Here is a 14023-nt window from a genome sequence, read left to right as displayed (position 1 = left end):
TTAAGGTCAAAAGGAGAGCAAATTCTTTGATTAGGTGAGATTAGAGAGACACCACGATGAAGATACTTATAGTGTGAGATGCCATGAGTGATTGAAGGATTATGAGTGCATGAAATAGTATGTATCCAATAGTTTAGGTTTGGCACACTTGGTCGCAAGTGACATTTTGATTCCATTGTTGAGACACGACGAAGTCTTGATATATCAATCATCCTTGCCATATACAAGAGGAATATGTCATACACTAGCGAGACATGGTTTCTCACCAAGATGCATGTGTTAGTGAAAACCTTACATGACAATATATAGGAAGACTTGATTAGGAGGCAATCAATTCATGGTTTGTTGTTGGGTAGAGTAGATTGGTTGTTAGGCTTATTTGATCATTAGATTAAAAATTCTCTCCAAACAAAAAGCAAACATTCCCAAAAATAGCTTTGACTACTTGCCTAGCATTCAATATATGCATGCATGTACATAGGGTCAACACATGGATCCGATTTCTTGTCTTCTTATTTTTTTAATTGATTTTCTCATCATGGATTCATGGGAAATAAATGACAAGCCATTGGATTACAAGTGACTAGTTACCACCAGTTTAGATTGTTGGAAACAACTATAGTTGTATGCTTTGAAAGAGGTTTTCTAAAGGTAGAATTGATAGAATTGTAGTAAAATCTCTAGTTTAATGTTTTTTTTGTATTGATTTGCTGAAGTAGTTGCTCATGGATAGAATCATGCAAATTTGAGAAGCATAATGATTAACTAGCTAGATGCAACGGTCTACATGGTTTGGGTGCAATATAGGAATACTTGTATGGAGTGAATGTGCTAAAATATGGCTGATTATTTATAGAACTTTTGATGAAGCTTCATTGAACATGTTAATTTGATGGAGTCTTGGTCCAATCATAAGCTTTGAATATGTTTACCTAAACTAGCTAGTTGATGCATTGATTGGCTAGTCATATTGCCTTGTGGTTGTGCTTGGTAAGAAAATTTTGAGGCTTAGGGTGTTGTATTAGCCTCATATTAGCCAAAGCAACCCAAAAACTGCTCTTATTTGAGTTTTTGAGCATGTTAATCATTAGAACTTTTCATAAGTTTTTAGTTTGCATTGATAGTCCACTAGTAGGCCTTGACTAGCTCTTACCATGGTCACATTACAGGCATTGTTTGTGGGATCCACAACACTATATTGGTTGAGAGGTTGCATGATCATGCTACAAAATTTCCCATTTGCAATTTCTCTTATTTAGAGGCTTGGTACATTCAAATTTGGGTTTCATACAACTAGAGACACTCTTGAAGACTACAAGACCCCCGGTGAGTTAGTTAGGAATTGCCTACGCATAGTTTGGATGTTTTTGAGTTCTGCACCATAAATGGATGCCCTAAGATTAAGATTAGCAAGTTTCTAGTCCTAAATTTAGTATTTTTAGTAGAAATAAACTTGGAATATCCATGGCCCCAATTGGATATCATTAGTAACTCAGTAGTGTCTCACAAGATGTAGTCTAAGTCAAAGACTCAATCCACAATGGATCAAGCCATCCTCGTGGCCCAAGTTCATAGTTTTTCTAGTTATTCACTAAAAGTTGCAGGTGTTTTTGAGTGCTCTAGACCTTGATCTTCATACAATTACATCGAGAAGCACATACCTTGGCACTTTACATGAACTGGTAATGGCAATCCACTTGATTATGAGTAGTCTATATACACTACATGCTCCTTGAGTGCTAGTAGCCCTATGACCATTTTGAGTTGAATCGTTCTCACATGCCTTGTGATGCATACTAGATGACCTAGAGAGTTACATACCTTGGACTTAAAGATCTAGTGAGGATTGAGCACTCCCTAAGCAATTAGAGCTAGTATCACCCCCTGGCAACCTAGTAATTGGAGTTCCATCCTTACTTCACCTCAAGCCTACTTGAATTTACCTCAAGTTGGGTACATCATCTCTTACCTCAAGATCCTCTTTGAACCTCTTGAGCTGTGCACTCAAAGTCATCCACTTCAACATAAGAGTATGCAGGGCTTTAGGCCCCGAACTCAATTAAGTAGCTTAGTTGTAGGAAGTGCCACAATAACCTAGAGCTACAAACACACGTATCTTTCTACTTCAAGTTGTCTTGGGGCACTTTGACATGCGCTTTTGACTCGAAAGACCATCTTTTTTGCCCACAAGCGATTTGAGTCTAACACCCGTAGCTAAGTAATCTACCTCCTAGAGGGTGCACATACACGTGTCTTGAGTTACACCATCTCGAGTTGTTCCTTCCCATCATGATCTCGAATAATGCAGCTAATGCCTTTGAGAAGGCATATGTCATCATTGCTTTTGTGGCCTTGAGACTCTTTTCATGAGAAATTGGCCTTGAGTAGGCATAACCGTTTTGGCCTCCAGCCAAAAGCCAATTAGCCCAAATTATAATTGGCCGTGAGCCAGCTCAAGGCAACTCTCTCTAGGCCATCACCATCCCGCACCACCATCTTGGGGCACATACTCCCTCGGGGCACCTCCATCGGCCGTCTTGGGAAACCACGTTCTCATCAAGCCTCTCAAGGCCACCGCACCAAGTCCTCTCGAGGCACCGCCACATCTACAAAACCCTCTCGGATCCGCCTTCACCACCACACTACCTCTCGGCGGCACCATCACCTTCACCCACTCTCAAGGCATCACCACTTTGGCCCCAGCCCTCTCGATGCCACCTGTTTGCCACCCTCTCGGGGAAACAACCCCTACCTTGCCAACCACTGCCATCTTGCCATCCATCGACGGTAGCGTTTCCCTCCTCTTACCTCTCGAGCTGGCACCATTGCGTCCTCCTCCCCTCGACGCTACCGTCCTTCCTCCTCTTACCTTTCGAGGCATGATCGCCTCCTCTTCCCTCTCGAGGCTCCGTGGGCAAGCACCCTCTGGCGGCAACATCCATCACGGCAGCCCAAAGTTCTCGCGCCACCATCGCCATAGCACCTGCACAGGCTGACGTCAATCCATAGCGCATGCACATGTGGACATCTCATTGGTGGGCCTACTCGCGTGGTCACTCGAGTCATGTCCTGTTCGAGGCTTGTGCCGCCCAGGCTACATGTGGGAAGGAGCTGAAGCCTCAAGGCCTTGTCGATGTTCTTAAAGAACACAATTTGGCAGACCTCGTTGGCTATTTGAACTCGGCTCATGATCGCACATTGATTCAGAAATATCTCAATTGAACACATGCATAGCCGACACAAGCGACCAACCCGCCACTCGAATATGGAACTAAACCATGTACACAACGCTTGGATTCTTCATCAGCTCGATAATTCACTCAACCAGATCCCTAGACTCAGCCACTTGTATTCCCTCACCATCGCTCTCTTAAACCAAGCAAGCACATGTAGCACACGAACAATCACTAGTGCACATACTCTCATAGTTGCATGCACATACTTATAAGCACACACTTCCATGCATGCACACATACTCACACACATGTGCACACCATGTCTATGCGCATGTTTATAGTACCACACATGGAAATGGTTTCACATGTATCTACTTATGCATCATAAGTACACCACACATGAAAGGCTTCAAGCACATAATCTAGGGATACAAATTTGCACCCTAGCATAATAGGAAGGACTCATAGATGAATACTTCTACACACCTTTAGCATGCACATAGTACCTAGCAAAAAGCCTCACATCCAAAGAATCTAAGATGTGCATATGAGGGAGGTTTTCTAGACCATACCTCCTCTACAACATGACAACCAGTAGCAGTGCATGGGGATATATTTATCAAATATACGGTAGTAGTAACTGCCTCAGTCCAAAAATATTGCAATAAGCCTGTCCAACTAAGCATACTATGAGCTCTTTCCTGAATGCTCCTATTCATATGCTGTGAACTAATACTTAATACCTCTCTCATTAGAAAACTACTCAAATGCTTTAGAAACATATTTACTGCATTGTTGGACCTTAGGTATTTCAACCTATACCCAGACTTGTTCTCAAGAGGAGAAAGCCAATGTTGAAAGGTAGATAAAACATCTAATTTCTACTTAATAGCATATGCCCACACCTTATGCGAATAATTATCAATGAATGTAACAAAGTACTTTGTACCGCCCAATGATTGATAGGGCATGGAACCACACAAGAACCACACAGATCAAAATGCACAAGAGCCAATGGCTCATTCATAAGCACAATGCCAAACTTCTTATGAGAATTGCGGGTTTGCTTGCCATAAAGACAATTGTCACAAGAATCAAAACATTTGTAATCAAGAGGTAGAAGATATTGCAAATAAGTAAGCATTTTCATTCCCTTAAAGGACATGTATCACTACAAGATATAGGCCTTATACCGACGTAAAAGCGACAAAAATGTAAATAAAGAAATTTTCCCCCGTCGTCGCAAAAAGTGTCGTTATTAGCAACGCCATAAAACAGTCAGTATTAGTGTCGTTATCAATGTCACTATTTGCATCGGCATTTGCAACGCTGATACCTACGCAAATAATGATGCTGATAACGATGCTTTACGACGCTAATAACGACGGTAACAGGGAAAAAAAATGTGTGCTTTATTTGGGCCATACAAAATAGTTTCTGCACTGTGTACAATACTCATGTAAATAAAGATAAAGTGTACTCAAATCATAACACTGATACATAAAATAAATACATGATGGCATAATGAAACTAACTAGTACAATCATGGCAAGATATCATTACTACATAGAAAATATCTACACGTATCAGGTGACCAAAAAAGAAGGGTGTGTGAGCTCTAGGGATCCAAGGGCGATCTATACATCCTCGCCATCCAAAAGCTCGTCCTGCTGCAAAGGACCATCGAACGGACTCCGCAAAAAAAGAAACAACTACACATCAATCCACCATACAATAATGCATTCTAATTAAACATGGTAACTACGGACAAGAAAGATGAGTGACTTACAGGGTCGCCGCGTCTATACAATCGATCAATCAATGCAATGAGACCATGCATCTCTGCATATCGAGTCTCAAGGCCAGTCGGATCACGATTTATAAAGGAGTGCTGCAAAGGAAATAAAATACTAACTGTTAGAAACACGATTGTCAGTACAAAGGATATTGCAAAAAAATAAGCAAGCAAAACAAAAGAAAAACTTACAAAGTCCTCTAGATATGTCCTGTGGCCGCCACTCCCAAGATGATGGACAACTCCGGTCTCTAGTCGTTCCCTCATCGCCTCGCGTTGCTGACTCCAATGTCCTGGAGAATCTGTAGCCTCCTCTCTCATCCAGCGCCAGTCGTCCGCGTCTAGTCACTTGGGCTTTGCCGCCCCACTCTTGAGTGCCTTGCATGCATCCGATCATCTGTGTGACATATATGCACACATGCACTCCATCATCCAGCCCGTAGAGAACATATATATTGTGGCTGGAACCGAAAACTCCTCATGCAGGGATGCTACTATGTAGTCCTTTCTCCTCTTCGGTATGTTTTTCCAATGATCTAAGATGTTGTGCCGAAAAACTTGTTGGCACAACTCTCTCATACGAGCCATCACCCTCCTCCCCTCATCATTCATGATTATGGATCCTGACCTGTCATCGACAAGATAGGCATATCCCTCTGGGGTATGCCTAAGATGGGTCCTCTCCCACCTGCGACCACGCTCCTGGGCATATCCAAGAGACCCCTGTACATATAGTGTATCAATCGAGGTAGTATCTATCGGTGTAGCACCCATAGGGGTGCCACCTGCAGACAGCTGAGCAAAAGCCGAAGTAACTGGAGTAGACATCCCCATAGGTGTGACAAATCCTAGAGGTGACGCAACTCCAACAGAACAACGAGACGGAGACACCGCTTCCGTACCTCCACAGCAACCACCTAAGCCACGCTCTTTGGAACCACCACAAGAGCGAGGAGTAGTACCCATATCCCGAGCCGACCGTGGACTCGCTGCCTCCGTATCTCTGCAGCATTCCCCTGACCCTGAAGCACTCCCTCCCTCTGGTCCAAGTCTGAAGCGTCGACCTCGTCTGCTCGAGCTGAAGCATCTAATCGCATCGAAGTAGATCTAATAGAGCGGCTTGACGATGTCCAAGACAGCTCCTGGTTTGCCATGTCTCTGAATCTCCCCATCTGATCTGGAGACATGTGTGTGAAGATATCATGCAACTCCTCATCGCTCATCCCTCGACTCATCCTGATGATCTAAGTATCCACAAAGGTCACCTGCATAGACAAAAAATGATGTTAGCATAATCAATTTAAATCATACAAAGCATGGTAATATAAATCTTAAAAAAATGATCTCACTTAAAATACATATCTTACGTACCCTTATAAGTGATTAGTCAACGAATTGAGTAAGTGGATACTCCAAGCATGATGTAACGTACCCGCCCCTCAAATTGCGGGACACGTCTTAGCAGTTCATCGAGAGATCAATCTAGAAGACGCCGCCCGGCACTCCTAAGGAATGACACAGGGTTTGCGAACTAGGGTCTCCTGAGTCTGCCTCACAACGGAACTTATTCGGCAATTTTCACTAGGATCGACCTGAAGTACGAGTTCTTAGTAGTCTGATCTTCCTAACAGCCTCTAGCGTCGGACTACAACTGCTCCACTTTGCTGCGTAGGGCATAGTCCCATTCCGGTCCCCTAAAATGATATGAATCAGGGTTCTAACCAACATTGTCTAAGGTCATCGTCTGACTTTTCCTAACATTTCTCGTTAATATTTACTTTGAGGAAAGCTCTCGGCTAACCGAGACCACCCTTCTGTAGGATAGACCCATTAGTCACATCCACCACGCTTCCCTCAGGGGTTGTTTTAGTTATCTAATTACCTAACTACATTATGTTTGACACATAAAAGCAGCTTCCTTAATTAACCCGTTAATCACAAGTTCCTTTACGTAATTTGGGGCACTGACATGAAAACAAGATTAAACATGATCAAACACTTTCTTAACTTATCTTCAGATTAATGTTTGTCTCCCACTCATATAGGAGAATTAAGTATTCCTTTCTGCCTCCGCAGAAAAATCCTTCCATCTTCCGGCAATAAAAACCTGAAGGTTTATCCTACCAAGATTCTGCCTTGTAACTAGTATCAAGGTCTCGAGATCCCATCTCAAGTCACGTAGAACACTTGTGTAGGGTTCAGAGGCATTGGGATTTACGGCCAGAGCCCCCCTGGCATCCAAGCGTCCTCCTACGCCAAGTAATTTCCACGGAGAGACCTCTCGCATCGGGTTTGGTACACATTCTCAGCGTGGATTCATAACCCCCTTGGTTAGGGTTTGGCGGTTCGGGGGGGTAACTAGTGCCATCCTTCCTTAATTATCCCTTTAGGAAATCAACCACAACTGAAGTAACCAGAGACTGTACGATGAAGTGGAAGCTAGATTGGCGATGAATCCAGGAAGAGGAGTCCTACCTCCTCTGATGCCAGGAATGATTAATAACATTTACTAGAGAAAACATGCATTTTTTTTCCATGGCAATCAATCATCTCAGACCCAGCCATGCAATCATCAATCACAAACAACTTGGATGAGCATCCAAAACCACATCAAGCAATCACCTTGCTTATGATCCACCTATCCTTAGTAAGATTCTCTCCTCTTACCAACACAACCAGTCGACATTCACTTAAAGATAACCTTTTCAAACAACCAAGCATAACTTGGGTCAACAATCCATCTTTAACAAGATCAACCTTCGTTAAAACCATTTCAACAGTTCCAAGCAATATGCTTAGCATAAATCAACTACCCTAGAGTTCACTCTTCCCCTTGGGTTAGGGCTTTGCAATGTCGATTTAACAAATTCCTTTTAGATCCTTTAAATGAATTAAGTGATTTCACCTTGATCTTTATTAATCATGGCTACCTATTTAGGGTAGAAGATCAACCCATCCTAAGCCCTTTAATGGCGAATACATGTAATTCTACCTCTATTTAAGAATTCAAGATGTGTGGGAAGAATCTAAATCTTGGTATAACCTGGATATAGCTATAGTTGCTAGAGGGTTGGTGGTATTCAGGTCTTCGCTTGCATTAGATATGTTCCTAGCTCTGTTTGCAACTTCAGCACTTGTGCTCCTTGTTGTGATTCGTCTCTTGGGTGCCATCCTTGTGTGTTCCCGATCTTGTAACCCTTGAGGTAAATCGACCGCTCTTGCCCTGGCGGAAGGAAGTGGTACGTGGGTTCACAAGGAATCTAAGGCCAAACAATGTGACTTCAACATGCATAACTTTTCTTCTTCTTTTACCCTCTCCGCAATTTTTTTTCCATCTATCTCACCCTCTCCATCTCATAGTCTTCTCTCCCTCTCTCTTTCTCTCTCGCTCTCCCTATATCCTCCCCTAATTATCTTCCACTTCTCCCTATCCCTCTTCTTCTTCTCCTTCTTTTCCTCTCACTTCCTCTTCTTCTCCTCCTTTCTCCTCCTCTCTCTCCCACTACAACAAAAAGGCCTCTTAGATACACTTTTAGATGAGATTTTTGAATTGAGAGAAAATCTTACGGGGGCATCTATAAGCCCGTCTATTTGTGTGTGTACCATTTCATGTCTATAGTCACATATATAAGGAAATCCACACGCACCAATAGACGCGCTTTAGACGCGCATATACATGCATCAATAAATGCGCACACGAAAACCAAAATTATTATTTATTTAATTTCTTTTGTGCATCTACAAGTGTGTCTACATGGAAGATTAGACACATAAACACGTGTATAGACGTGCTTTTACATGCGCCAGTAGACGCGACCACAAAACCAAAAATCTCTTTTTTTTAAAGATATTTAATTTCTTTTTATTAATTTGAATTATATAGCGCGTGTATGGGCGTGTGTACTCTGCATTCTAGACGCGAGTATCGACGCACGTTTTCTACAATTTAGACGCGTAAATAGACGCGAAGCATAGAATGGGAAAAAAAACCAAAGAGCATGCTCTCTGGTATTTTTTTTTTCCCCTCCCATACATCAAATTGTGCATTTGGAAAAAACACAATGGATCTGAAGGCACGAGAATTGAAAACAAAAATCCATGTATTCATTATATATAAAACACATTTACATGGGGAGTTTAAGTGCTTACGACCTAAAGCATGGCCACAAGCAGTAGGCTCAAAAATGGATAATAGAGAAACAAGGAAACAAGGCCATAGAGGAGGTATGGTGCTCCTCTACGAATCTGAAGAAGAAACATCTTTGCTAGCACCACCATCGCTACTAGCGTCGCTATCCCCCTCCTCGCTATGCTCCACATCGGGGTTCACCTACACACAAAAGATCAAGGTTGCTTACGTACAATTGCAAAGAAAAAGTTATAATTAGCCGTATTTTTAATAGAAAAGTAAGAAAAGCATACCTCCTTTGGCTGTCGAATCCTCATAGCCCGGTTGTATTGCTCCTCAGTGATGAGACCCTCCTCATAGAAGTGAAGCCATGTGGCTACGCGGTTATGGCCTCGATAGTAACCTACCTCTCTAGGAGTAGGTATCCTACCAATGATAGTAGTCTGCAAAACAATTATGATATATACAAACAATTATGAGACACAATGTATTAGAATAAATTATATAAAGAATTGAAAAAAATATAAATTTTTAAAAACTAAAAATCAAAATATACTTACAAACTCTGCCTCCCACGACTCCCTGCCACCCGATCTGTAATGCGACGATCCCATGTTTTCCATTTGGATGCGTCGCGCCTCTGCGTGCTGGCGACTCTTCACTTTCTCTGCTACTTTCTTCTTGGCTTTCTTCCACTTTATGCGGTGGCACATAGGTAGTTCGCTATAGGCTCCACGCCCCTCCTCTTGTCTCCGCAGTGACTCCCTAGCATGTGTCATGAGGTGGGATCTTTTGTTGTGAAGCAAATCCCTCACTTTTGTGCATCCCCAATCATCTGAGAATCGCTAACCCTCAAGATTTGGGTACCTCCTATGGACTGCCCTCAACACCTCCTACCACAAGTCGCTTTTCTGATTCTTGAAGTAAATGAAACAATCTTTATACGTCGCATGCACGATGCTCCTCATGTACGCCATTACATCCCTTCCTTCATCATCGTGGAAGATGCCACCAGTATCTGTAACTCTATAGTACTGGCGTACTAGCTCCTCTACGTGATCTTCTGCTGAGGGTGATCGCTCGCCACCTCCTAGGCAACCCCCACACAAGCCTCGTCCTCCCCCTTGACTCTCCCTCCTCCCTCTATGTCGACTACCCTTTGCCTTGTTACATGCATGTGCTTTCGCAATGCACGTGCATCGGGCTGACACGTGCTTCAGCCAATGCATGTACAAGCGCTGCACATGGAGTACTTGCAATTGGAGTTTGGACATTTGGTGTTTGGGAAGTAGTGCCAGGCAAAGACGTCAGAGGCATTCCAGACATGATGTTGAACACCTCGTCTGTTGTGGAGGAGCGGCCAAGGTGTCTAGTCATCTCTCCCATGAAGTTGTCCTTACTAGGAAAACCTCCAAAAAAAGCATTGATTCCTCTGCTAAACAAGAACAATGTATCATTCATGCGCTCCAAATCTGGGTTATTGCTAGATGAACTAGGATGCGACATCTGAAAACAAAACACAGGAATAAGACAAATTTGCTAAACTGCAATATTGTGTAAACTGTACTATTGTGTAACATATTCATACAATTCCAGAAATAAAAACTTGTTTTTTAATCAGAGCAGGAGTATGTATATTCACGTCTGAGATGCAGAATAGACGTGCTCTCAGACACTTTCCTAAAGTCAAACCTTCTGGGCAGAGCGCGTGTATATTCGCATCTGAGATGTAGAATAGACGCGCTCTCAGACGCTTCCCAGAAGTCAAAGCTTCTGAGCAGAGCGCGTGTATATTCGAGTTTGAGATGCAGAATAGACGCGCTCTCAGACGCATCTCTGAAGTCAAAGCTTCTGAGCAGAGTGCGTGTATTCTCGCGTCTGAGATGCAGAATACACGCGCTTGGAGACGCGACTGCAGACGCGATAACAGCAAACATAGCTACACATCTATGTCTGCGTCTGCACTAGAATCTACATGCGCTATCAAATGCGCTAAGTCGGCCGCTCTCAAGCCGACAACCGCCATCCATAATTTATTTGTGATATAAAAACTTCAATCATAGATCCTAAAATAGAAAGAGAGAGAGAGGAAGAGAGAGAGAGAGAGAGGGAGGGAGGGAGAGAGAGAGGGAGGGAGGGAGAGAGAGAGAGACACAGAGAGAGAGAGAGAGAGAGAGAGAGAGAGGACTCACCTTAGGTCTTTGGTGTGAACGGGTGGTGGCGCTGCTTCCTTCCCCTTCTTCTTCTCCTTGGTAAGTTGTTCTCCCTTGATGTTTACTGCTTGTTGTCTCCTCTCTTTGCCTCTTGTTCCTCTTGTTCTCCTCTCTTTTGTTCTCTCTTTCTTCCTCTCCTTGGCTTTCTTCTCTTTAGCTGTCTTATTTCCCTTCTTTTCTCTTTGAAGTGAAAGAAGAGATGAGTCATGAGGAGGTGAGTCATGAAGAGACTAGTGGAGGTAGACTGCATGTCGACTGAACTCAAGCTCCAGAACGCGCAAAAACGCAAGAAAGGCGCAGTTTGAAAAGAAATCGCTTGCATCTTTTGAATTTTGACGTTTGCGTCTATTTTTACGTGTATATGTGTGTCTAAGTTTACGTAAACGCGCAAATAGGCACAGACGTAGACGCGCAATTATATGCAGGTATAGATGTGCATTTAGCACGCTTGCGTCTTTATCATAAGTTTTTGTATTTAAGATAAGTTTTGATAGTAAGTTCTTATCATAAGTTCTTATGTATTTATGATAACTTTTGTGTATTTAAAATTGAATATCTTAGAATAATTAATACGCCTTGAAGTTTTTATGTAAACATATTAATAACAAATTTGATGTTGTCATGAATTAGGTTTAATCATGTCGTCGTCATCACCTAGTGCGGTGCATGCTGATGAGTCAACGAGCACATCCTCAAGTGAGGATGAAACATTATGCCTTCATAATCGAGATGCATGGCTACGACAAAAAATTAAATGCATGTGTGATCATTGTCGAGGGTGTATTTTTCGAGCACATCGAGTTGCAATGTCACACCTCAGCATGTATGGAGAATGGGACCGAGAAAAATCATCGGTATTCATTGTTTTAAACACTAAGATCACTAGTCTATGTTTGAAATATATATCAACGTACATGTAACTCCCTTTTGTGGTTGAGCAAGATGCAGTGCCACATCCTCAAATGCTCCCTCCCGGGCATCAAGAAGCTGCAAAACATCGACCCAAGGAGGCAGAGTCTTCAAGAAGAGTGGAGACTGACGACCATGATAGTAGCCCTCATGAAATGCCCCATCAAGTTGTAGAGGATGAGATTTTGGACAACATGGTACACGATCTATTTTCGCAATCGGTTCGGGGAGAAGGTCACTCTATGAAGCCAAATGACCCACTATACGTAGCGTCATCTACTCCATTATATGAAGGTTTTACGTACTCCATTCTTCGTGCATCCCTCGAGATACTTAACTTGCAAATAATTTATGGATGAAGTAATGTCAGTTTGAATGGGTTATTGAAGTAGGTATCAATTCAGTTTGGCTTATGAATCATAATATTAATTGTTCTATTTTGAAATCAGACACAAATATATGTCGGTGGTTTTTTTAACTCACTTTTAAAAATATATGTAGGTTATTATCACAAATGCTTCCAAAAGAAAATAAATTGCCAACTAAGAGAGAGCAAGAAAGACATTACTTGACATCTCTGGGAGGCCTCGATTATGTCAAGATCCATGCATGTGTCAATGATTGTGTCTTATTTCGTGGGATTCATGAGTTCGCACGAGAGTGTCCTGTTTGTGGTGAATCAAGATACGAAGTGGAGATGAAGTCAATGGATGTGCCTCGTAAGGTTTTGCAATATTTTCTGATTATTTCACGTATTCAACTTATGTTCAAGTGTAAGTCTATTGGAAAGCTCATGTCATGGCATGCTAGTCATCGTTCAAGTGATGGAAAATAGAGAATCCCTGCAAACACACCGGCATGGCAACATATAGACAATTTATGGCCCGTTTTCAAAGAAGAGCCAAGAAATTTGAGATTTGGTTTAGGTATGGATGGAATCAATCCATTTGGCATCAAAAGCACATCATATAGTGTATGGCCAGTGGTATTGGTGAACTATAATATTCCTCCATCCATGGCAATTAAAAAGGGACATGTAATGTTGTCCCTTCTGATTCCTGGAAAGCACAAGGTAAAAAACATGGACATTTACTTAGAGCCTTTGATTGAAGAGTTAGAAATGTTATGGGAAGGTATTGAGGTGCAAGATACAAGCGCATCTGCATCCTCTAGAGATTTCACTTTGAAGGCCATGTTGTTGTGGACTATACATAACTTTCTAGGATATGGAGAGTGTTCAGGTACATGTATATAACTCTATATTTGAAATTCAAGACTTGAAACAATTGCATGTTATTAATTCACTTGTTTGTTCAAGTTTAACCATATCAGGATATCATGCATGTCCTATTTGCGGTCCCTCTCTAGTTTCCTCTAAACCAGCACGTTTAAAGAAGGTTATCTATAACAATTGACGAAGGAAATTCGGTATGGCAGCCTCTATACTGTGCCAAACTCCCTTCTGCCACAAAGTGAATGAGGTAAGGGCACCACCTAGTCATGGAAGAGCAGACTAGGACGCTATGCAAGAGGGAGAGGAGATTGTGAGAGAGAAGAGAGGAAAACTAAGAGAGGGAGAGAGAGTGAGAGTGAGAGAGAGAGAACTACGAAAAAATAGATGAATCAATAAACTTAAGAGATGGAGAACCCTCCAGACATAACCAAGATACACAATACGGACACCAATATCATGGGCTTATTACATTGTAGAGCATACATAAGCTATAGTAAGGGAAGGAATTTCATAAGCTCATGAGGGAGAATGGGGAAGGCTCAATAGGGCTGAAGGAGGCCTCTTTGC

The sequence above is a fragment of the Lygodium microphyllum genome, chromosome 7 (genome assembly GCF_053477565.2).
Source record: "Lygodium microphyllum isolate KBCC chromosome 7, Lygodium_microphyllum_v1.1.10, whole genome shotgun sequence".
NCBI classification, from domain to species: domain Eukaryota; kingdom Viridiplantae; phylum Streptophyta; class Polypodiopsida; order Schizaeales; family Lygodiaceae; genus Lygodium; species Lygodium microphyllum.
This window is presented reverse-complemented; position numbering follows the sequence as displayed.